The sequence below is a fragment of the Phaseolus vulgaris genome, chromosome 11, assembly GCF_051622355.1.
Source record: "Phaseolus vulgaris cultivar YP4 chromosome 11, ASM5162235v1, whole genome shotgun sequence".
In the NCBI taxonomy this organism is placed as follows: domain Eukaryota; kingdom Viridiplantae; phylum Streptophyta; class Magnoliopsida; order Fabales; family Fabaceae; genus Phaseolus; species Phaseolus vulgaris.
This window is the reverse complement of record NC_143508.1, coordinates 28545889-28568944: the sequence shown is the minus strand read 5'-3', so window position 1 is coordinate 28568944 and position 23056 is coordinate 28545889.

The window sequence follows — 23056 nt, the reverse complement described above, 5'->3', positions numbered from 1 at the left end:
ATCAGGAACCTTGGTCTCAATGGATCGAGACTAAGGGAAAGAAAGTTTAGTATGATTGTATTGTTAAGAACATAATAAATTCTACTTTATGTTCTGATGATTTTTTCAGAGTTTTTTAATGTGCCTCAGCAAAGGAAATATGGGGCATCCTAGAGGTAAGTCATGAAGGATTAATAAATGTGAAAAAAGCAATGCCTTGATTCAAGAATATGTGTTGTTCATATTGCTGAAAGGGGAAACAATTGTAGATGTGCAAAAGAGGTTTACTCATATAGTAAATCATCTCATCGGTCTCTGGTGAGATCTTTGAGAGAAAGGATTTGAACATCAAAATCCTCGCATGCTTGGACAGATCATGGCAGCCAAAGGTCACTACCATATCAGAATCAAAAGACTTGACAACCTTAACCACTGCTTCTTTGTTTGGAAAACTCAGGGAGCACGAGCTTGAAATGAACAGGTTAAATGAGCAGAAAAGCAAGTCTAAGAGATTGCCTTGAGTGAGATCTATAGTTCAAAAGTGATCAAGAATTCAATGACTGCAGTGATATAGAGACTCTCCACCTATTAACAAGGAAGTTTGGCAAGTTCTTAAGAAAGAACAACAAGGAGAAATCAAAATCCTAAAAAATGTATAATTCTAAGAAAATAATTGGTTTTAATTCCTCAAATTATACTTGTTTTAATTGTGACAAAGAAGGACATATCAAAGTTGAATGTCCAAATTTTGTTAGCCAAGAAAAAGCTCCTGAAATGAAATATGAGAAAAGAGGAAAAGCCAAAAGCACACATTGCATGGCAAGACAATGATGACTCTTCATGAAGCTCAAAATCAAGGGATGATGAGGAAGAAAATATGTGCTTGATGGAAAAAGAAGATTCAACACAAGTAGTGTAAGTTCTAACTCCTCTGCAAATTTTGATGACTATAGTTGTATCGACCCGTCCCCGGGTGTTGACCAAAGTCAAAGTCAAAGTCAAACATATGGTGGGGACCACTAAGGAGGAAAGTCAGCATGTTGACCGCTTTGGGTGTCGCCAGGTTTAGGTGTTGCCAGCCTTGGGCGTCGCCAAGTATGGGCGTCGCCAGGTTTAGGCGTCGCCAGGATTGGGCGTCTCCCATCCTAGCGGCACGACCCGTTATTCTAAAAGTATGTTTCGGCTCAGATGGTGACACCCTCCGATACCCACGGGTAGGGAAGACCGTGGAGGGGGTGTCCCAGCAAGAGGCCACGGTACGGACGAGGAGGCCTTGGGCCCCGGTACCGCAGAACAGTAACAAGGGAAAAGAGAAAGGTGGCTTCAAGGCCATATCCCCATTACTAGTAGGGAGTAACCTGACTCGTGGAGTACCCACGCCACCTCTGGAGAATCCCTGGGATAGATACGACCCAAGAGAGGGCCACGCCCAGGGGTAATCCATGTGTGTGGTACCAGAGGAAGGCTGATACGCTCCCAGGACGAGTGACTAGAGGCTGGGGCGCATGAGTTGGCACCCAGGTAGTCACCCCTTGCGCCAGATGCACTTCGAGTAGGGAAGACTTACACGCTGGAAATTCCCTAAGTTAGGTTACAACGTCGTAAGGCCTTCCACGTGGAGTTGAGAATAAGTCAGAAAGGCCACGTGGCAGTAAGCACTGAAACCCAAGGTATATAAGCTTCTCTGAAAGCTTAATGAGGTACGTTTTTACAGATTACACACACACTCTAATCATTTGCTCGCTTACTCATTGTACGCACGAGTGGTTGGAGAGAGAGAGAAAGTTAGTTACGATTCAGTTACATACCTTTAGAGCATTCAGTTACAGTGCTCGGATACGGAGGTGTTTGGTGTTTTCTGCTTGCTGACTTGATCGTCGGAGTGCAAATGGCCGCGAGGGCGCCCTTTTGTTCTCTCCTTTTCAGGTGATCACGGCGGAGTAGGGTGAAGATCTAAGTTGGAGACGAAGGAGTCCTTGTTCGTGAGTCAAAGCAACGCACGAAGATCTTTTCAGTCAACCGGCAGGAACAATAGTCAATTGCTTGATTGGAAACCTATGAAGAAGCTATGAAGAAGCTAACATTTTGGCCCTGGTAAACAATCGGTTAAGAGGTTTAAATAAATGGTTGGAAAATAAAGTCAAAATCTTAGAAAAAGAGTTAGACAATTCAAAAACTGATTTTAAAAACTTAGAATCATTTATAAAACTGTGAAAATTGTGACTCCCTCCAAAAGAAGTCTTGTTATCTTTTGAAAACTATGGACACATTCTTAAGAGGACAATCAAATTTTGAAACTGTTGTTGCCTCTCAAAACTGTTTTTTTGGCAAAGTTGGTATGGGTTACAACCCAAGCACCAAGAACAGACCTTTTGCAAGTTTCTTTGAAAACAAAAAAAATAAGTACTTAAACCTTCCATAACTTGTTTTTATTGTTTGAACAAGGGTCACATGCTAGGTTTTGCATGGTGAGAAAATTTGATTTACCTAAAGGTCTTGTAAAGTGGGTGTACCTAAATATTCAATTAATACCACTAGACCCAAATTGGTAACGCATGCTTTGAGTTAGTTTCTATTTTGAATTCAAAATCAACCACTCAAACATACGTTTGTGATGTGCATAAAAAAAATAATTATATCTAGTTGTTTTTCACAAAACTCTAATTGATTTCCTTTAAAAACAATAAAGGATAGTCAAATCAGTTTTATTTTGAAACTAAAAAAATTGTAGTTTCCCCAAACCGAGCTAGTTCCTTTTTGTGAAAAATAAACTCACCTAACCATGTTAATTGCATCCTACTTTTGTGCATATATTCTTGTGAATACCCGTCACGTATCATGAAAACAATTTCATTTCTCTCTTCCCTGCATTCACAAAAAATATTTGTATCGTGACCTCATCATCTCACTCACCTTGGAGGAAGAAACCTAGCGCTACAAAGAGCTCAACCAGGGTTGGTCACTTAGAGACGTGGGTATTGGGTGATAATGAGAAATCAAAGTGTTCTTGCATGAGATAAGCAAAAAAGTCATTATTACTCCCAAAATTTTGTCTTTCAACTGGTTTAAAGAACAACATCTCAAGGATGTGAGAAAAGCACTAAAACACCAAAAACTACAATGATTTTTGGAGATGAATGGAAACATCTTTCCTGACTTAGTGAAGGAGTTCTACACAAACCTAATGTTTAAGGGGGAGAAAATGTCGTCTCATGTCAAAGGAGTTGACATGGAGATCACTCTAGTCGTATGGACTCCTTTCACGGGTTTGAGGTATTCAGGAGCAAAAGTGAGCAAAGAAAACACCAGTGCCTTGGAAGACTTCAACAAAATGCAATATTACATCAGCTGCCTCAGGAATCCACTCACAAAGGTAAAAAGATTTCATGTTGGTGCCCTCGAACTGGATGAGCGTGTTATTGCCTTTATCATGGCATGGATGTTGACACCAAAGCGGAGCAACCACATTGTGTTAACTGAGGAAGATCTGAAACTACTTTACTGCATAATGACAAATATCAAGGTGAACTAGATATATGTTTTCAAGGAGCATATGCTAAAATCTATAAGGTTAAGTGACTATTGTTTTCCTTATGTCATTCTTATTTAGAAATTTTTGCAATATTTTTAAGTTAACCTTGATGAAGAACTGTTAGAGGTGGTTAAGCCCATGAGATAAACAATAATAACTTTAACAAAATGAGGTTTGCAAAGGTAAATGTCTCTTGTGTAAGAAAAGAGGATGACTTTGTTGGTACCTCTGCTGGACCAAGTGGAACTGCAAGTCCTAGTGATGGTGATGGACCTACTAATGTGAGTTGGTATATGAAAAGACACTTTCAAGAATTGGATCAAGATTCTATAACCATTCAAGAACTCATCAAGAACACAAAAGCCAAGCCAAAACCGCATAGATATAAGAAGAACATGAATCGATTGATTTGTGAATAGAAGGAAAATGCATTGATTAAAATATCAATTATGTTGAACCAAGTGGTGTTCAAGCTTTAAAGAATCCAAACCCTTTGAAGGATGTTGAAGCCTTGGCTGTGCTTGGTGTTGCTGTGTTGGTTTAGTTTAGTTCTGGGGTAGTTTGAGTGTTGTAATCCACCCTTTGATTAAATCTAAAGCATAGGCATTCTCAATCTTTGTGAAAATAAAATGTTTTCAAACTAAGTTAAAACAACCGATTGTTTTGTCGAAACAACCGATTGTTTATACTTAGGTGTTTTGAGAAAAAGATTGAAAATTGTTTTTCAAATGGTTGAACTGTTAAGAACCAAAACAACCGATTGATTCGAGGAAACAACCGATTGTTTGTTTTGGGACCATAACACAAAAACTGTTTTATCTTTGACTGAGCTTTAAATGATTTAACTGCTTACGCTCCAGTCATTAAATGCTTTGACCAATCTTTTAATGCAATTTAAGAGTTTGTTAAGATTTGATAACAAACTACATCTTTGAATAAATTCAGAATAACAGATTTGAGAATCAATCTTTGACAAGTTTTTTACTAAGAGTTTTTTAGTTTTTCAAAGAGCTGAGATTGCTAAGAGTTTGTGATTGATCAAAGTTTTGTGGAATAGGATTCTGCTTGTATTGATTTCAGATTATCTTCTGTAACAAGTGTAATCCTTGTACTCTGTGAAACAAGTTTCGTTTCTGTGTTTGCTAAGATTGGTTGTGTGTTCTTGAGGGGATCAAGATCAGCAATCTTGGTGTTGGTGTGTTGGCCAAGGAGAGTGTGTTTCTTGAGGTGTTCAAGATCATTTTCTTGGTTGTTGTGGAAGTGATCAAGTTGCGATTGCTTAGTGGTTTTCCTCAGGGTTTCTGAGAAGACTGGATGTAGCTCTGGGTTTGGAGTGAACCAGTATAAACATCTGTGTACAATCTCTCTATCCCTATCTCTTTAAATTCAGTTTTGTTATTTGATAACTGGTATAAACAACCGATTGTTTTCCCAGTGCTGTGCTTTTGGCTTTGTGTTTTGAAAAACTGATTTCTAAATCAAGGTATTTGTGAAGTATTTTCATTCAAGACTCAATAGATTGCAAAAACTCTCTTTAAACAATTCACCCCCCCCTCTAGTTTAAAGCCATATATTCTAACAATTGGCATCAAGAGCTTGGTTCTTGAAAGTTATTCAAGTTGATCCAAAAATCTTTTTCTATGGCTGGAAAACTATCTTTTGAGGAAGGTGCCTCAATCTACAAATCACCTTTATTTTATGGATTGAATTACAAATATTGAGAAGCAAGAATGAAAATCTTTATGGATTCTATTGATCAAGGAATTTGGGATTCAATTGAGAATGGTCCTTACATTCCAAAGTTTAAAAAGAATGGTTCTTTCATTACAAAACCTTGGTCTCAATGGACCAATGATGAATGTAAGTTGGCCAAGCTTGATTGTACTGCTCAAAACATAATAGCTTCTGCACTAGATACTAATGAGTTTTTCAGGATATCACAATGCAAAACTGCTAAGGATATGTGGGACACACTCAAGGCTGCTCATGAACCAAAGGAAGCAATGACAAAGAGTCAAGCTAGAAGGAAAAGAAGGCAAAATAAGAAAAGCCTCAAGCTTTGCTTCATGGCCAGAAGGGAGGATGACTCAAGTAGTGTAAGTTCATCAAACTCCTCAAACTCTGAAAATTATGGTCAATTGCTTCAAGCCTTTCAAGAAACACATGAAGAAGCCAACTGATTGGCTTTCTTGAACAATCGGTTAAAAGAAAAGAACAACTGGCTTGAAAACAGAGTAAAGGCACTGGAAGAGGAATTAGAAAATTCAAAAACAGATTTTGAAAATCTAGAAATCATTTACAAAAACTCCTCGTGCAAGTGTGATACTGTAGTTTGTGAAAATTGCGAAAATCTTGAAAAAAAGGTCCACTATCTTGTTAAAACAGTGGATAAGCTTTCTAAAGGCCAATCCAACTTTGAGAGTGTTCTAGCATCTCAAAACTGTGTTTTTGGAAAAGCTGGATTGGGTTTTAATCCACAAAACAAACAAGATAGATTTTCAAAATCATTTTCGAAAATGCCAGAAAAACAATCGATTGGACCATCGAAACAAACGATTGTTACATGCTTCTATTGCATGAAAAGAGGCCATTCTGTGAGGTTCTGTAAAATCAAAAAATTTGTTGTTCCTAAAGGTCTTATAAAGTGGATTCCTAAGGGAAATAAAGCTTTGATTGATGAGTATAAACCAAGTGGACCCACATTCATAAGGGGACCAAATCTTTGTACTTGAAAATCTCTTTTGTAGGAAATCTTGGAGGAGAGCAAGCAACTGTGGTACTTGGATAGTGGATGCTCCAAGCACATGACAGGGGACAAAACAAAGTTCCTGAGTATCTCCTTTAAGCAAGAGGGTCATGTCACCTATGGAGACAACAACAAAGGAAGGATTCTTGGGAGAGGATCCATAGGAGACAAAGACATCTTGGTAATCCATGATGTGCTTTATGTAGAAGGACTAAAGCACAATTTACTGAGCATTAGCCAACTATGTGACAAGGGATATCAAGTGATGTTCAAATCAAACACATGTGAAATCTGTCTACCAAACACCAAAGAGGTAATGTTGGTAGGTAAGAGAGTTAATAATGTGTATCTTCTATATATCTCTTCACCATGTTCTATTGGTTGTCTTCTATCCAAGAAAGATGAATCTTGGCTTTGGCATAGAAGAATTGCTCATATTCACATGAATCATTTGAACAAGCTAATTTCAAAAGATCTTGTGATTGGGTGACCAAAACTCAAGTTTGAGAGGGATCACATTTGTGAAGCATGCCAAAAAGGGAAACAAGTGAAAAGTTCTTTCAAAATTAAAAATGTTGTTTCATCTTTGAGACCTCTTGAACTTCTTCACATGGATCTCTTTGGACCCTCAAGAACTATGAGTCTTGGTGGAAATTATTATGCTCTTGTTATTGTTGATGACATTTCTAGGTACACTTGGACTCTTTTCTTGGAATCAAAGAGTGATGCCTTTTCTCCATTCAAAAAGCTAGCAAGAAGGCTACAAAATACAAAGAACAGCAACATAGGTTTTATTAGGAGTGATCATGGAGGAGAATTTCAGAATAAGAAGTTTAGCAAATTCTGTGAGAAGTTGGGAATTCTGCACAATTTCTCTGCTCCAAGAACACCACAGCAGAATGGAGTGGTAGAGAGGAAGAACAGGTCTCTTGAAAAGCTTGCAAGGACAATGCTTAGTGAATCATCACTTCCTAAGTATTTTTGGGCAGATGCAGTGAGCACCTCATGTTATGTGATGAATAGGGTGCTTGTAAGGCCTATTTTGAAGAAAACTCCATATGAACTCTTCAATGGAATGAAGCCTAACATCAGTCATCTCAAAGTCTTTGGCTGCAGCTGTTTCATTCTCAACAATGGAAAGGAAAACTTGGGAAAGTTTGATGAGAAAGCGGACCTTGGTATCTTCATTGGTTATTCACTCACTAGTCATGCATATAGAGTCTACAACAAGAGGTTGATGACTGTAGAAGAATCAGTTCACGTTGTCTTTGATGAGGTAGATCGCAGAGTCAATCAAATCCCAAAGACCAGTGCTGAGGAAGATGAACAGAGCATCATTTTGGAGAAGCTGGAAATCTGTGTAGAAAAACAACCGGTTGATTCGCATAAACAACCGATTGAAATTCTGCAACTGAGTGAGCTGCCCAAGGAGTGGAGGATTACTAGAGATCTGTCAGTGGATAACATCATAGGGCAGATAAAGGAAGGTGTCTCCACACGTAGCTCCATCTCAAACTTCTGCAGGCACACAACTTTTGTCTCTCAAATTGAACCAAAGTCAATTGAGGAAGCTCTCAAGGATGAGAAGTGGGTTGAAGCTATGCATGAAGAGCTGAATCAGTTTGCAAGGAATGAGGTATGGTTTCTTGTCCCTAAAACTAATGAAATGAATATTATTGGTTCGAAATGGGTTTTCAGGAACAAGCTAGATGAGGATGGTGTGATCACAAGGAACAAAGCAAGGCTAGTTGCAAAAGTCTACAATCAAGAGGAGGGCATAGATTATGGTGAAACCTTTGCTCCTGTTGCTAGATTGGAGGCTGTGAGGCTGTTGCTGGCTTTTGCATGTATGAGTGGTTTTAAGCTCTTCCAAATGGATGTCAAGAGTGCCTTCTTAAATGGCTACATCAATGAGGAAGTCTATGTAGATCAACCACCGGGCTTTGAAGATCATAAGTATCCCAACCATGTCTTTAAGTTGAAGAAAGCTTTGTAAGGACTGAAACAAGTTCCAAGGCAGTGGTATGAGAGGCTTAGCAACTTTCTGCTATCTCATGGTTATGAAAGAGGAATGATAGACAAGACTCTCTTCATCAAGAAATCAAATGCATAAATAATTCTTGTGCAAATCTATGTTGATGATATCATCTTTGGTGCTACACTAGATAGTTTGTGTGAAGAATTTGTGGCTGCAATGAAAGGTGAGTTTGAAATGTCTATGATGGGAGAACTGTCTTTCTTTCTTGGATTGCAGGTTAAGCAAACAAAGGATGGGATCTTTTTAAGTCAATCAAAGTATTGCAAGGAGATTCTCAAGAAATTTGAAATGGAAAGTTGCAAGGAAGCAAGCACTCCAATGCCATCAAGCTGCTACATGGATGCGGATGCTGCTGAAAAGAGTGTAGATCAAACAAACTACAGAGGATTGATTGGATCTTTGCTTTATCTAACAACTAGTAGGTCGGACATCATGTTTGCGGTGTGTTTATGTGCAAGATATCAAGCAAATCCTAAAGAGTCACACTTCAAAGCTGCAAAAAGAATTCTGAAATATCTCAAAGGAACATCATCTGTAGGATTATGGTATCCTTCTCACTCTCCAATTCATTTAATTGGTTATTCAGATTCTGACTTTGCAGGTTGCAAGCTAGATAGAAAGAGCACAAGTGGCACTTGCCACCTTCTTGGCTCAAGCCTAATCTCATGGCATAGCAAGAAGCAAGCATGTGTTGCTCTCTCTACTGCTGAGGCTGAATATATAGTTGCTGGTAGCTGCTGTGCACAGATTCTATGGCTCAAGCAACAACTTGCAGATTTTGGTTTACAAATCAGCAAGGTTCCTTTGATGTGTAATAACACAAGTGCCATCAATCTTACCTAAAATCATATTCAACACTCAAGGACCAAACATATTGAGATAAGGCATCATTTCATCAGGGATCATGTAAACAATGGGAACTGTGAAGTGAAGTTTGTGAAGACCAAACTGCAGCTAGCTAACATCTTCATAAAGCCTTTACCAAAAGAGAAGTTTTTCTTCTTAAGAAATGAGTTAGGTATCCTTGATCTTAATAATCTCTCCTAAATCTGTTTCTGATATATGCTAAAGTCTATTTGTGAAGACAAATAGGGGGAGAATTAATTGGTTCTTGTATATCTTTATCTGATACTGTATAATCTGTTAAAATCTCTTATATAAAAGGTTTTATGCTGCTGCTGATAAAAACAAACCGATTGTTTCGTGTAAACAACCGATTGTTTATCATGTTTTATGCTTGAAATATGTAAAAATCTAACTTGCTGCTGTAAGAAGCATTGGATAGTTTAAATGCTATTTTTGCAGGTACTGCTTCAGATAAAATCAGATCAAACACAAGCACCAGGGATTTTTCTTCATCAAATAGGGGGAGATTGTTGAACCAAGTCGTGTTCAAGCTTTGAAGAATCCAAACCCTTTGAAGGATGTTGAAGCCTTGGCTGTGCTTGGTGTTGCTATGCTGGTTTAGTTTAGTTATGGGGTAGTTTGAGTGTTGTAATCCACCCTTTGATTAAATCTAAAGCATAGGCATTCTCAATCTTTGTTAAAATAAAATGTTTTCAAACTAAGTTAAAACAACCGATTGTTTTGTCGAAACAACCGATTGTTTATACTTAGGTGTTTTGAGAAAAAGATTGAAAATTGTTTTTCAAATGGTTGAACTGTTAAGAACCAAAACAACCGATTGATTCGAGGAAATAACCGATTGTTTGTTTTGGGACCATAACACAAAAACTGTTTTATCTTTGACTGAGCTTTAAATGATTTAACTGCTTACGCTCCAGTCATTAAATGCTTTGACCAATCTTTTAATGCAATTTAAGAGTTTGTTAAGATTTGATAACAAACTACATCTTTGAATAAATTCAGAATAACAGATTTGAGAATCAATCATTGACAAGTTTTTTACTAAGAGTTTTTGAGTTTTTCAAAGAGCTGAGATTGCTAAGAGTTTGTGATTGATCAAAGTTTTGTGGAATAGGATTCTGCTTGTATTGATTTCAGATTATCTTCTGTAACAAGTGTAATCCCTGTACTCTGTGAAACAAGTTTCGTTTCTGTGTTTGCTAAGATTGGTTGTGTGTTCTTGAGGGGATCAAGATCAACAATCTTGGTGTTGGTGTGTTGGCCAAGGAGAGTGTGTTTCTTGAGGTGTTCAAGGTCATTCTCTTGGTTGTTGTGTAAGTGATCAAGTTGCGATTGCTTAGTGGTTTTCCTCAGGGTTTCTGAGAAGACTGGATGTAGCTCTGGGTTTGGAGTGAACCAGTATAAACATCTGTGTACAATCTCTCTATCCCTAGCTCTTTAAATTCAGTTTTGTTATTTGATAACTGGTATAAACAACCGATTGTTTCTGCGAAACTACCGATTGTTTTCCCAGTGCTGTGCTTTTGGCTTTGTGTTTTGAAAAACTGATTTCTAAATCAAGGTATTTGTGAAGTATTTTCATTCAAGGCTCAATAGATTGCGAAAACTCTCTTTAAACAATTCAGCCCCCTCTAGTTTAAAGCCATATATTCTATAAATTAAGCACATATAAACCAAATAGAACAGCAAGTAATTACAATGAACCAATTAAAAACAGAACCTAACACATTTCTACCGATTGAAACATCAAGAACAACAAAGACACATGTTTTATAGTTTTGATTGACATGGAAATGGAAGAGGAATATGAAAAGGTAGAAGAAACTTATGTGGTTGATGACCCTTGCAATGTTCACGCCACTTGAAGGGTGGAGAAGCTTCAAGATGATTGGATGTCGCCACTTGAGAGTCCCAAGAACCTCCCAAGATAAGACTAGGAAGAAGAGAATAGAACAAGTCTCACACAACTCTCTCACCAATTTGGTATAGCTTCTTTACTCAAAAATTCAACTTATTATTCAAGGTACCAAGCACCCCTATTTATAATGGAGAGGGTCGGTCATTGTACAAGGGAAAAGGAGTTGGAAAAGTCACTCTTCTAGCTCCTTCTAGCGCCTAAGAGAGAAAGGAGTAGGAAGAGTCACTTCTTCCAACTTTTCCTAAAAAATGCGCCTATAATGCCTTACAATGAGAGGTATCTTTTGGTTTTCCCCTTTTGGCATTTTCCTAAGGCTACTCCTATATTAAGAACACTAATAGGAAGAACTTCAAGTGTTGTGGTCCATGACCATTCCTCCTATTGATGGCATCTTTAAATGCTTGTTGAGATGACCCTTCAAATATAGCATTCTTGGTCATCTTCATGTATTTTTTATTCTCATCATGCTCCCTAGGCACAAAAGAATTCATCCACGAATTTATTATGTCTGCAAATAACAGAGTAAGTTTGTGCACTTTAGTTGGAGAATGTATGGGTGAAGCAAACTTATTGTTTTTAAGTTTAGGGAGGTGATATGGTTGAATTCTAGCTACAAGACATGTTTGGAAAGAAGATTGTGGGATGAAATATTTAGTGAAAAAACCTTTTAAAAGGTGAGAACCTTTAGGAGGGTTTGGAATAGCATCCCTAAACTTCTTAAACAAAAATGTCAAATACTTAGAATGTTTAGGGAAATGAAAAAGATAAGGAAGCAAAACACCTTGGAGGTGAAGGAATGAGACCCATTATATCTTGGCCTTCTTTTTCTCTTTCATTTTCTCTTTTGGATTTTGTTTTATGGTGGTCTTGTTTTACCTCATTTAACAATGTGTTTCCTTTAAGTAGAAAATTGGCAGCAATGTGCCCAAAACTTAAACATTTAAAACATTTTTTTTTTTTAAGTTTTGGTGGGTGACTTAGGGGTAGAAGGATTTTGGGTAGAAACATTTTTTGGAGAAGTGGTTTGTTTGGAAAAAATTGGAAGGAGAAATTTGAGTAGAAATTTTGTTTGCATCCATCCTAGAAGAGTTGTAAAAACCATCATCATGAGTATGTTTGAAATTTGTTTTCAAAAGGTGTGATTCCACCTTGATGGCTAGGTGAACCACTTTCTTTAAAGAAAGTACTCATTCAATTCTACAAAATCTCTAATATCTCTTCTCAAACCACTTACAAACTTAGCTATCTTGGATTCTTCATTATCATGCATAGGAATTCTAGCCAAGGTTGTTTCAAAATATTTAAAGTAGTCATCTACCGTCCTATGTCCTTGATGAAGCCTTTGAAACTTCAACAAGTGTTCCTTCCTATAAGGAGGAGGAACAAACCTCACGCGCATAAATGCCTTTAAATCATACCAAGAAACCACGGGTGGTCTCTTGTTTAGCCTGTTCCGTCCGGTTGACCAGGACGTCTTCGTGCGCGACCTCAACCGTCAGCTAGGGACTCCTTCCCACTGGTTACCTGTGGATTCCTGCAAAAAAGAGGACAAAGAGGCGCCCTAGCGGCCGTTTGCACTCCGACGCTCAAGTCAGCCAGCAAGAAACACCAAAACTGTTCACCTACGTCTCTAAGCACCGCGTATGGCACTCTGAAGGTGGTAAAAAGAACTGTGTATATGTGTGTGTGTTTTCTCCCTCAGGCAAAGATATTCCCCAGTCCCTTGTACGTAACCTTGAAGCACGAGCAAGCAACTAGAGAGTTCTGGTAAATTTGCCAAAAGTTCGAACCCTGTTTCCAACATTCTCAGCGCTATTTAAACTGCCCAAGCATTTAAAGCGCCTTAAAGCGCCTTTAATCACAAAATGTAACGCATTCAATCAGCGTATCTAATTAGAAAACGTAGTGCATTTAAGACGTTGAAACGCTTGGGAGCCATTATAGTACCTGAATGTTCGAAACAGAAACTGTGTTGAATGACTTTAATTACCTGGCACCTGACTAGAGGGTGTTTCTATTCTGACACGGCTGTCGTACACGTGACCCCGCCTGGGGGCGTTTCTGCCCATCTGGGGACGTTTCTACGTGTGGGTCCTCCTGCTTGGGAGTGCTACTGCGCTAGGGGTGACTTTTTGGGTGCCAACTCATGCCCCCAATTATCTAGTCACTTACTTTGAGAGCGTATCTGCCTTCCTCTCGTACTCTGCACCCGGCTACCTTGGGCGTGACCTTCCTCTTGAGTCGTATCTGTCCCAAAGGCATCTCTGGGGCGGAAGGGGTACTTCACGAGTCAGGCTGCCCTACACTGGTGTCATCACTATGGCCTTGAAGCCACCTTTCTCTCCTCTTTATTACGGTTCCCTGGTTATCCAGGGTTTGGGGCCTTCCCACGGCGTTGCTCCCTCCATGGTCTTTCCTACCCATGGGTATCAGGGAACCACACCGTGATCGCCTCGCTTTAGTACTGTTTGAGCTGGCGACGCCCTGGTTGGGCGACGCCTTCACCTAGGCGACGCCTTGCCTTGGCGACGCTTCCTCTTGGCGATGCTGGCACTCGGCGTCTCTTCCACCTAGGCGACGCCTTGCGTTGACTTTGACTCTCCAGTCGTTGACTTTGACCTTGACTTAGTCAATGCCCGGATACGGGACGGTACATAGCCCAATGTCCATTACAAGTTTATGTCACCATTGCATGGCATAGTCTAAAAATTCTAGAGAAGCTAGTCTAACCCTTTGGGCTTCTAGGACCTCATGTACATGAAAAATTTGCTCAACCTTTGCCTCCCAACCCAAATATACATTAGGATCACCATCTCCACTAAAACTAGGTAATTTTACAAATGAAAAATATGGCTTTGCCACATTTTGGCGCCTATCTTCATGATGATGATGATGCCTCCGCCATCCACTTTCTTCTTCATGGCCGTGAGAATTGGAAGAACTTCTTGAAGAATGTCTATGAGAATGGTGGATTCCATGGTTGGAATGGTGGACCTATCATGAGTCAATTCAAGTCTTTGTAATCTTTCCTCCAATTGTCTTATGGCTTCATCTTTTTGTGCAAGGGAGCGTTTTGCCTCCTTCAATTCACCAAGAATAAATTCTCTTTGTGGAGAGTGTGGTTTGGAAGATTCACCACTTGAATAGGTAGCCATTTCCAAAATGAAAACAACAAACACAATGAACAAACAATTTCAAGAAAACAAGGTTAGAAAATTGAACAATTATGTTGCGGTAATGGAAAGTAAAAGGCACTCAAAGCACTCCAAGAAATAATTCTTTCCTCAACCAAGCTTCTTTTGGGGTTTGGGTAATTCTCAAATGAAAGATGTCAAAGCAACCCACTCTTTCTCAAAGCCAAAACACCACAAAACTTTAAAGAACAATAAAAGACAATCAAGAAAAGGTGTAAACAAGAAAAGGCTATAGCAAAAGGAATACAAGATATATGACAAACACAAAAAATATTGAATGAAAATACAATCAAGAAAATAAGGTACTCAATTGAAAGATAGCACACAAAAGGAACCTAGAGAAAAGCACTAGAATAAGATGAAGAAAACCAAAAAAACAACACTACTGGAAATTTGTATAAAATGTGCGTGACTTTACAGATTTATGGTATGCAAACTGGAAGTTCAACATTAAACCACTGAAACTTCAAGATCTTATCTCAATTTAGGAACTGGAATCACACAAAAACAGTATACAAATTAATTGTGATAAATTTTCTAAAATCACTGCCACTCACTGTTTTTTTCGCACCAAAATTGCACTCTGTACGTATTTGATTTATCATTTTTTTTTACTTTGAATTTTGATACACTTCTTTTTTTAACTCTTTTAATACACTTCAAAATACTTAAATCCATAATTTCAGATACTTTCAATAACCACAGAAATTTTTATAAACCAAACAGTCAGCACGTATTCAAGAAAAACAGAGGAAACCTAATTTGGAATGAAAAACAGAATTTAGAAACGTCAAAAACTCAATGGAAGTGATGTTTAAGAACTTGAATGGATCTAAGACACAAGCATGAACTCAAAACTAAAAATAAAAGGCACCAAAGGATCAAAAAAGCAGCCATATAAAATTGTATTCAAGAAAAAAAAAAAACAAGCAACCAAAAATTAACAAGAAAAGTACTACTTAGAATTTATGACATTATAGGAGAAACATGACTTTGACAAAAGTTATAGAGATTCAAAAATCAAAATGACACAAACACAATGAATTGCAACAATTAAAACAGCAAGAAAGTACTCAAAATAAGACAAAGCAGAATGCTAATGACAATAAAGGCAAGGTATATTAAATTAAAGAACAAGAATGTAAAGTTCTTGAATTAAAAGTGCCAAAATCAACTCAAACACACAAGAACGCACCTAAGACTCATGATACCACATGATGTGAGTTGGTATATGAAAAGACACTTTCAAAAATTGGATCAGGATTCTATAACCATTCAAGAACTCATCAGGAACACAAAAAACCAAGCCAAAATCGCATAGAAACCCATAAGAAGAACATGAACCGATTGATTTGTGAAAAGGAGACAAATGCACCGATTGAAATATCAATTAAGCACATATAAACCAAATAGAACAGCAAGTAATTACAATGAACCGATTAAAAATAGAATCTAACACATTTCTATCGATTGAAACAACAAGAACAAAAAAGACACATGTGTTTATAGTTTTGATTGACATGGAAATGGAAGAAGAATATGAAAAGGTAGAAGAAAATTATGTGGTTGATGTCCCTTGGAATGTCCACGCCACTTGAAGGGTAGAGAAGCTTCAAGATTAGTGGATGCTGCCACTTGAGAGTCCCAAGAACCTCCCAAGATAAGACTAGGAAGAAGAGAAGAGAACAAGTCTCACACAAGTCTCACCAATTTGGTATAGCTTCTTTACTCAAAAATTCAACTTATTATTCAAGGTACCAAGCACCCCTATTTACAATGGAGAGGGTCGGTCATTTACAAGGGAAAAGGAGTTGGAAAAGTCACTCTTCTAGCTCCTTCTAGCGCCTAAGAGAGAAAGGAGTAGGAAGAGTCACTTCTTCCAACTTTTCCTAAAAAATGCACCTGTAATGCCTTACAATGAGAGGTATCTTTTGGTTTTCCTCTTTTAGCATTTTCCTAAGGCTACTCCTATATTAAGAACACTAATAGGAAGAACTTCAGGTGTTGTGATCCATGACCATTCCTTCTATTGATGGCATCTTTAAATGCTTGTTGAGATGACCCTTCAAATATAGCATCCTTGGTCATCTTCATGTATTTTTTATTTTCATCACCTAGTGTTTGTGCTCATGAGGACTACAACATCCAAGAACTTGTTGCTTATGAACCTCTAGTTAACCATGGAATTCTTATGTCTGAATTCGATAGGTTAATGATAAACCGTGTGGACACAATGACAAGTGATAAAAAAAGAACATTATGAATTATGTGCAGCAAGGTTCCAACATCTGGATGAGCAGATTGAGGTTGTTCAAACTCAACTTACATATTTCCAGTATGGAAGGGAGATTTTAAAAAGTTGCATCATAATGCTTATCTTGTTTATATCTGAACAATTTATATTCTGCAATTTTATGTGTGTTTTTGTTTTTATCAATTTTTATATTGCACTCTACTTCTTTGTCTGTTGAAGAAAAAATGGGGAGAAATATTGGATGTTGGTTTGTAATATTTTTAATTTTGTTTTAAATTGTTTTAAAATTTTGCATAATTTTTGTTGTTGTATTGTATGGTTTTTGTTTGCAGAAACTATGGTTTTGCATAATCTGTATGATTATCTTGTTATGCTTGTATTTTATGGATTGTTTGGTCTATCCTTCTATTTTGCAGGATCTCCTTCCGTAAAAGTCTACAACACAACACCAGGAATTTGTCTTCGTCGAATAGGGAGAGATTGTTGAACAAGGAAGCTTTGATGATTTCCAAATATGTCATGAAGACCTACTATTTTGTGTGTCTAGTTAGGTAGATTTTATTTTGTAAATTTACATCTAATTATGATCCAAGTAAACATGATTTGAAATCTTCTTTAAATGTTTTGATTTCCAAATTTATGTTTATTTAAATTAGTTGATTCGTTAATCATTTGAAATTACTTCTATACAAGTATGTTGACTATAGAAAGAATTTTAAAAAATTGATTTATCATATCAACCAGTTGAAAACAGTTAAGGTTTTATTTTATTTTTTTCTATTAAGTGAAATCAACCAGTTATTTCGATAAATGAACTGATTTTTTATCTGGTGATTTCATCAGTTAAAGAAAACAATCAATTAGGTTCAAAAAGCAATTAAATGATTTTAACATAATACTATTATGTTTATCAAACTATTTTTAATTTATTTAAATTGATTTCATTAAATGATCAAATTGTTTTAATAATTTTACTTAGTCTATATAAAGATTTTTTCTGATCATTTAACGTAACACTTTTTTAAGAGAGAAAAACAAAAGGTTTTAAAATCATTCTTGCAGATTACATTTCAATCTTGGATCATTGTTGTGATGTGAAGTAGGTTCTAGGTTATTATTCATGTTATTGTTCATTTGTATCAAACCCAGGTGTTTTGAACTTCCTTCTTTTTTATTGTATTGTGTTGTAAACAGATTCAGATAGGGTTTCTGAAATTTGTGTGTGGTTAAGAGTGTTGTGTGTTTTTGAAGGGTTCAAGATCTACATTTTTTACTGTTTGTAATCTTGTTTGATTTCTTTAGCGAATTCTCAGTGTTGTTTTGAGGATTGGATGTATCTCTTGGTTAAGAGTGAACTAGTATAATTCTTGCGTGCATTATCTCTCTCCCTTACTATGATATTATTGTTTTAAGAGTTCTGCGTATAAATCAATCAATTGAATTCTTAAAACAACTGGTTCATATTTTGGTAATATAACTGTTATGCATTTATAATCAGTTGAACAAGTAAATCAATCAATTGATTTAATTGAAGTTTTCAATCTAACACCAGTATTTACGAAAATCTTACAAAACATAATTCATCCCCCCCTCTTGTTTCAAGTGTACCGGTATGGCCGACCGACACGCTGACGTGGCTCGGTCTCCCTAACCGAGCTGATCGAGACACCCACGGACGGCCTGACTGACCGACACATATAACCATTAATGCTCAAATAAAGGTCAGTAAAGCTAAATTACCATTAAGAATTAGGTAATGCAACCATAAATGTGATCCATTCCACTAATCAGGCCCAATAAGGTAAGTCCATTAAAATAATATAAATAGCACACATTTCAAGGAACAAGGTACGTCATTATTACTGTACTCCTACCCGAGTGTCGAACACCCTTTACTAACTTGAGCGTCAGAGTGCCTTCTGCAGGTACCTCCCCCATTTGGCATTCACCCGAGACCAAGAGCCGAAGGAGTAGCACGAAGGTGAGAAGGATCCTAGTGAAGCCCTAGCAACCTTCCCGAAGGAAGGAGGAAGACGAAGACTTCAATAGTTCTCTAGGTCTCATCTCCCTAGCCGGAACAAAGCCACCTATTCTAACAAATATCTCACTCTAACCACCTTTTTGGATAAGGCGCGCTCGCCAATGTGGCTTCCACAAACTCTCCCATGTAATTCTTTCATCACTCGATTGACCTATGGAGGGTGATGCATTTGAGCATAGGTTGATAATAACCATATCAAAAGAGATATTCATCACACATGGTGACGTAACACAAATTCTTTTTCAATTCCTTTGCCTTTCTCAAATCACCAGGCATGACCCTATTAGCCAAGTACCTTATATGAGGTGTCATTCAAGTGTTGTCTGTTGGGGTTTGCAAGACAAGCACTTGTTTGCCTCCTTCATCGCTAACAGATATCCTTGGAGTTTTTAACGTCTGAATGACTGAGCAGTTATTGCCTGGCTTACCCAAACTTGCAAGTTTGTATAACAAATCTACTAATGAATTTTGGTCCCTCGATATGTGAACAAGCCTCGAAAGAATTGAAGACTTCAGCCAAGGTTTGATCGTATGCGAAGTATCAGACTAGGTGAGGATCTTTAGCTTGAAACTCGCTGAAAACCTAACCTATAATCAACTAAGTCACTATTGGCTACTAACTTTAAAACTCCCATATCCTTTGTTAGAAGCATTCTACTATCAATGCTTTATACTCAATCTGGTTGTTGTTTGCTTTAAAAGAGAAAAGAAGTGACTTTTCTATGAAGACCCCATTCAGACTCTCTAAAATGATGCCTACTCCACTGCCTTTCAGGTATGTCACCCCATCTACGGACAAGATCCAATTATTTTCATCACTCTTGGTGTCGGTGGGAGAGGTAAGTTCGGCCACAAAGTCAGGAAGCACTTAACCCTTGATATGCCCCCACAGCTTGTACTTCAAATTGAACTTTGACAACTCAATTGATCATTTAACCATCATTCTCACATTGTCAGGTTTTCGAAGCTCCTTTTGATTAGGAGATCGATCTTTATTATGGCTATGTGGCTATGAAAATAATGTTTAAGTCGTTTGACAGTGATCACCACAGCTAGTGCCTCTTTTTCTAGTTTATGGTAACAGGACTAAGCACCTTGGAGAACCTTACTGACAAAGTAGATTGGCATTTGGATACCCTCGTGTTCCTATTCTAGTGTCAAGATGATAACTTGGTTTGTTATTGTAAGGTATAATTGGAGAAAAGTATTCAGTATTGCTTTGCTCAACATCGGGGGATTGGACAAGTATTCTTTCAGCTCCAAGAAGGCTTCTTAACATTGTTCAGTCCATATAAAGTAATCATTACGTCGAAGACACTAAAAATAAGGGAAACCCTTATCACCTGTCTTCCATAGGAAACAAGACGACCATTTGACCTATCAATCTTTGTACTTTTTCATGTTTTTAGGGTTTCTCATATTAATTAGGTTGAACACTTATTCGGGTTGGTCTCAATTTCTCGTTCAGTGAGTAAGAAATCCAAAACTTTTCCTGCCTTTACACTAAATACACATTTCTCTAGGCTGAGTTTAAGTTTATAGTTACTATAGTTGTGAAGATTTCTTCCAAGTTCGATCGGTGGCTTTCTAAGGATACTGAGGTAACTACCATATCATCAACATAAGCTTGTATATTTCTTTCAATCATCAAATACAATATCTTTTCCATCAAATGTTGGTAGGTTGTCCTAGCATTTTTCAAACAAAAAGGCATCACTTTGTAACAATAATTTGTCATTTTGGCCATGAAAGCCATTTTTCCCTCATTCATAGGGTGCATCCTTATCTGGTGGTACCTAGAGTAGGCATCCATGAAACTAAGGATTTTGTACCTGATGTGCTGTCCACAAACGCATCTATATTACGAAAAGGATAAGGGTTCTTTAAGTAGGCATTATTCACATTCGTGAAATCAAAAACGTCCTCCACTTCTCGTTCGCCTTGGGTACCATTATGATGTTCGCCAACCATTTTGGATACTGAATTTCTCGAACATGATCGGCCTACAAAAATTTCCCAAATTCCTCTTGCACTGCCTTACGCTTTTCGTCACCAAACTTTTGTCGCTTCTGCTTCACTTTTGGATCCATGCTTAGGCAATGACTTAAGAAATCACGGTCAATTCACTACAAGAAAAATTAGTTTTAGTGACAAAAGGTTAGTGATAAATATAAGATTTGTCACTATTTATATATTATTTGTGACTATTTTTTTTCTTGTCACTAATATTGTTTATAATAGTGATAAAACTAAAAAATATCACAATTAAGTATATTAAAATTAGTGATAAAGATAAAATTATTACTATTGTCTTATTTATTTGTGATATTGTATTATTGTCACTGTACCGTCCCGTATCCGGGCGATGACTAAGTCAAGGTCAAAGTCAACGGCTGGAGAGTCAAAGTCAACGCAAGGCGTCGCCTGCGTGGAGAGACGCCAAGAGGAAGCGTCGCCAAGGCAAGGCATCGCCTAGGTGAAGGCGTCGCCCAACCAGGGCGTCGCCAAATCAAACAGTGCTAAAGTAAGGCAATCACGGTGTGGTTCCCCGATACCCATGGGTAGGAAAGACCATGGAGGGAGCGACGCCGTGGGAAGGCCTCAGGTCCCAATAGCACGGGGCAGCGGTAAAGAGAAGGAAAAGGTGGCTTCAAGGCCATAGTAATAGTACCAGTGAAGGGCAGCCTGACTCGTGAAGTGCTCCTGCCGCCCCAGAGACGCCTGTGGGGCAGATACGACTCAAAAGGAAAGTCACGCCCAGGGCAACCGGGTGCAGAGTACAAAAGGAAGGCAGATACGCTCTCAAAGTAAGTGACTAGATACTTGGGTGCATGAGTTGGCACCCAAAAAGTCACCCCTAGCGCAGTAGCACTCCCAAGCAGGAGGGCTCACACGTAGAGACGTCCCCAGATGGGCAGAAACGCCCCCAGATGGGGTCATGGCGTCGTGAGGCCCTCCACGTGTACGACAGCCATGCCAGAATAGAAACACCCTTCAGTCAGGTGCCAGGTAATTAAAATTCAATATAGTTTCCCTTTCGAGCATTCAGGTGCTATAATGGCTCCCGAGCGTTTCAACGTCTTAAATGCGCTACGTTTTCTAATTAAGCGCTTTAATGAGTGCGTTACGTTTGTAATTAAAAGCGCTTTAAGGCGCTTTAAATGCTTGGGTAGTTTAAATAGTGCGGAGAATGTTGGAAAAAGGGTTGGAACTTTCGGCAAATTTACCAGAGAACTCTCTAGTTGCTTGCTCGTGCTTCAAGGTTACGTACAAGTGACTGGGGAATATTTTTGCCTGAAGGAGACAACACGCACATATACACAGTTCTTTTACCACCTTCAGAGTACCATACGCGGTGCTCAGACACGTAGGTGGACAATTTTTGGTTTTTCTTGCTGGCTGACTTGAGCGTCGGAGTGCACACGGCCGCTAGGGCGCCTTTTTGTCCTCTTTTTTGCAGGAATCCACAGGCAACCAGTGGGAAGGAGTCCCTAGCTGACGGTTGAGGTCGCGCACGGAGACGTCCCAGTCAACCGGACGGAACATTTGGCGCCCACCGTGGGGCCGATATAAAACATCAGTCCCATCACAAGTTCGAGAAAATCTACCAGGTTACAGTAGCGCTGAAGGAGGCTAGAGTGACAATGGCCCCCACCAGACGAAGAGCAGCACGCGCAGCCCCAGCAGACCTATCCATGCAGCAGGTCCTGGAAATAATGAGGGGGTTGCAGCAGGACATGGCGGATTCGAAAATGGAGCAGGAACGCATGCAGGCAGACCTTGACGCCTCGCATGAGCGGAACGAAGAGCTCCACCGTGTGAATGAGGAGTTGCGCCAGGGCCCAAGAAACGATAGGAGGCGGCCTGGGCATGACGAGATGGAGAACCATTCCCCACCAAGGGAGTTTTCCACTCCTTTCTCACAGGAGATCCTAGACGCAGCGATCCCGAACACGTTCGCGGGACCCAAGGTGATCTTCACCGGGATGGAGGACCCGGAGATGCACCTGGCTGCATTTCACACGCAGATGGTCCTGATAGGCGGTTCTGATGCTGCCAAGTGCAAGCTCTTCATGAGCACCCTGACCGGGATGGCTATGGACTGGTTCATTAGCCTCCCAGAAGGTCATATCACATCTTTCCGCCAATTGTCGCGATTGTTCCGAGAACAGTACTTAGCCAACAAGGCCCCGCCGCCGGTCTCCTATGACCTGTTCGACGTGAAGCAGTATCAGGGGGAGACCCTGAAGGAGTATATCAATCGCTTCGGGGCCCAGGTCGTGAAGGTTGGCACAACAGAGGAGCCTATGATCGTGTACGCGTTTGTGAAAGGCGTGTGCCCCGGCCCCTTCGGAGAATCCATTATCCGCAATCGCCCTAGGACTTTCGCTGAATTACGGCGCAGGGCGGTAGAGCATATTGCTTCGGAAGGGGAGGTATGTGTGAAGCGCACCAGCGCCGTGCCCTCACGCCCGAGGGGACCGGCG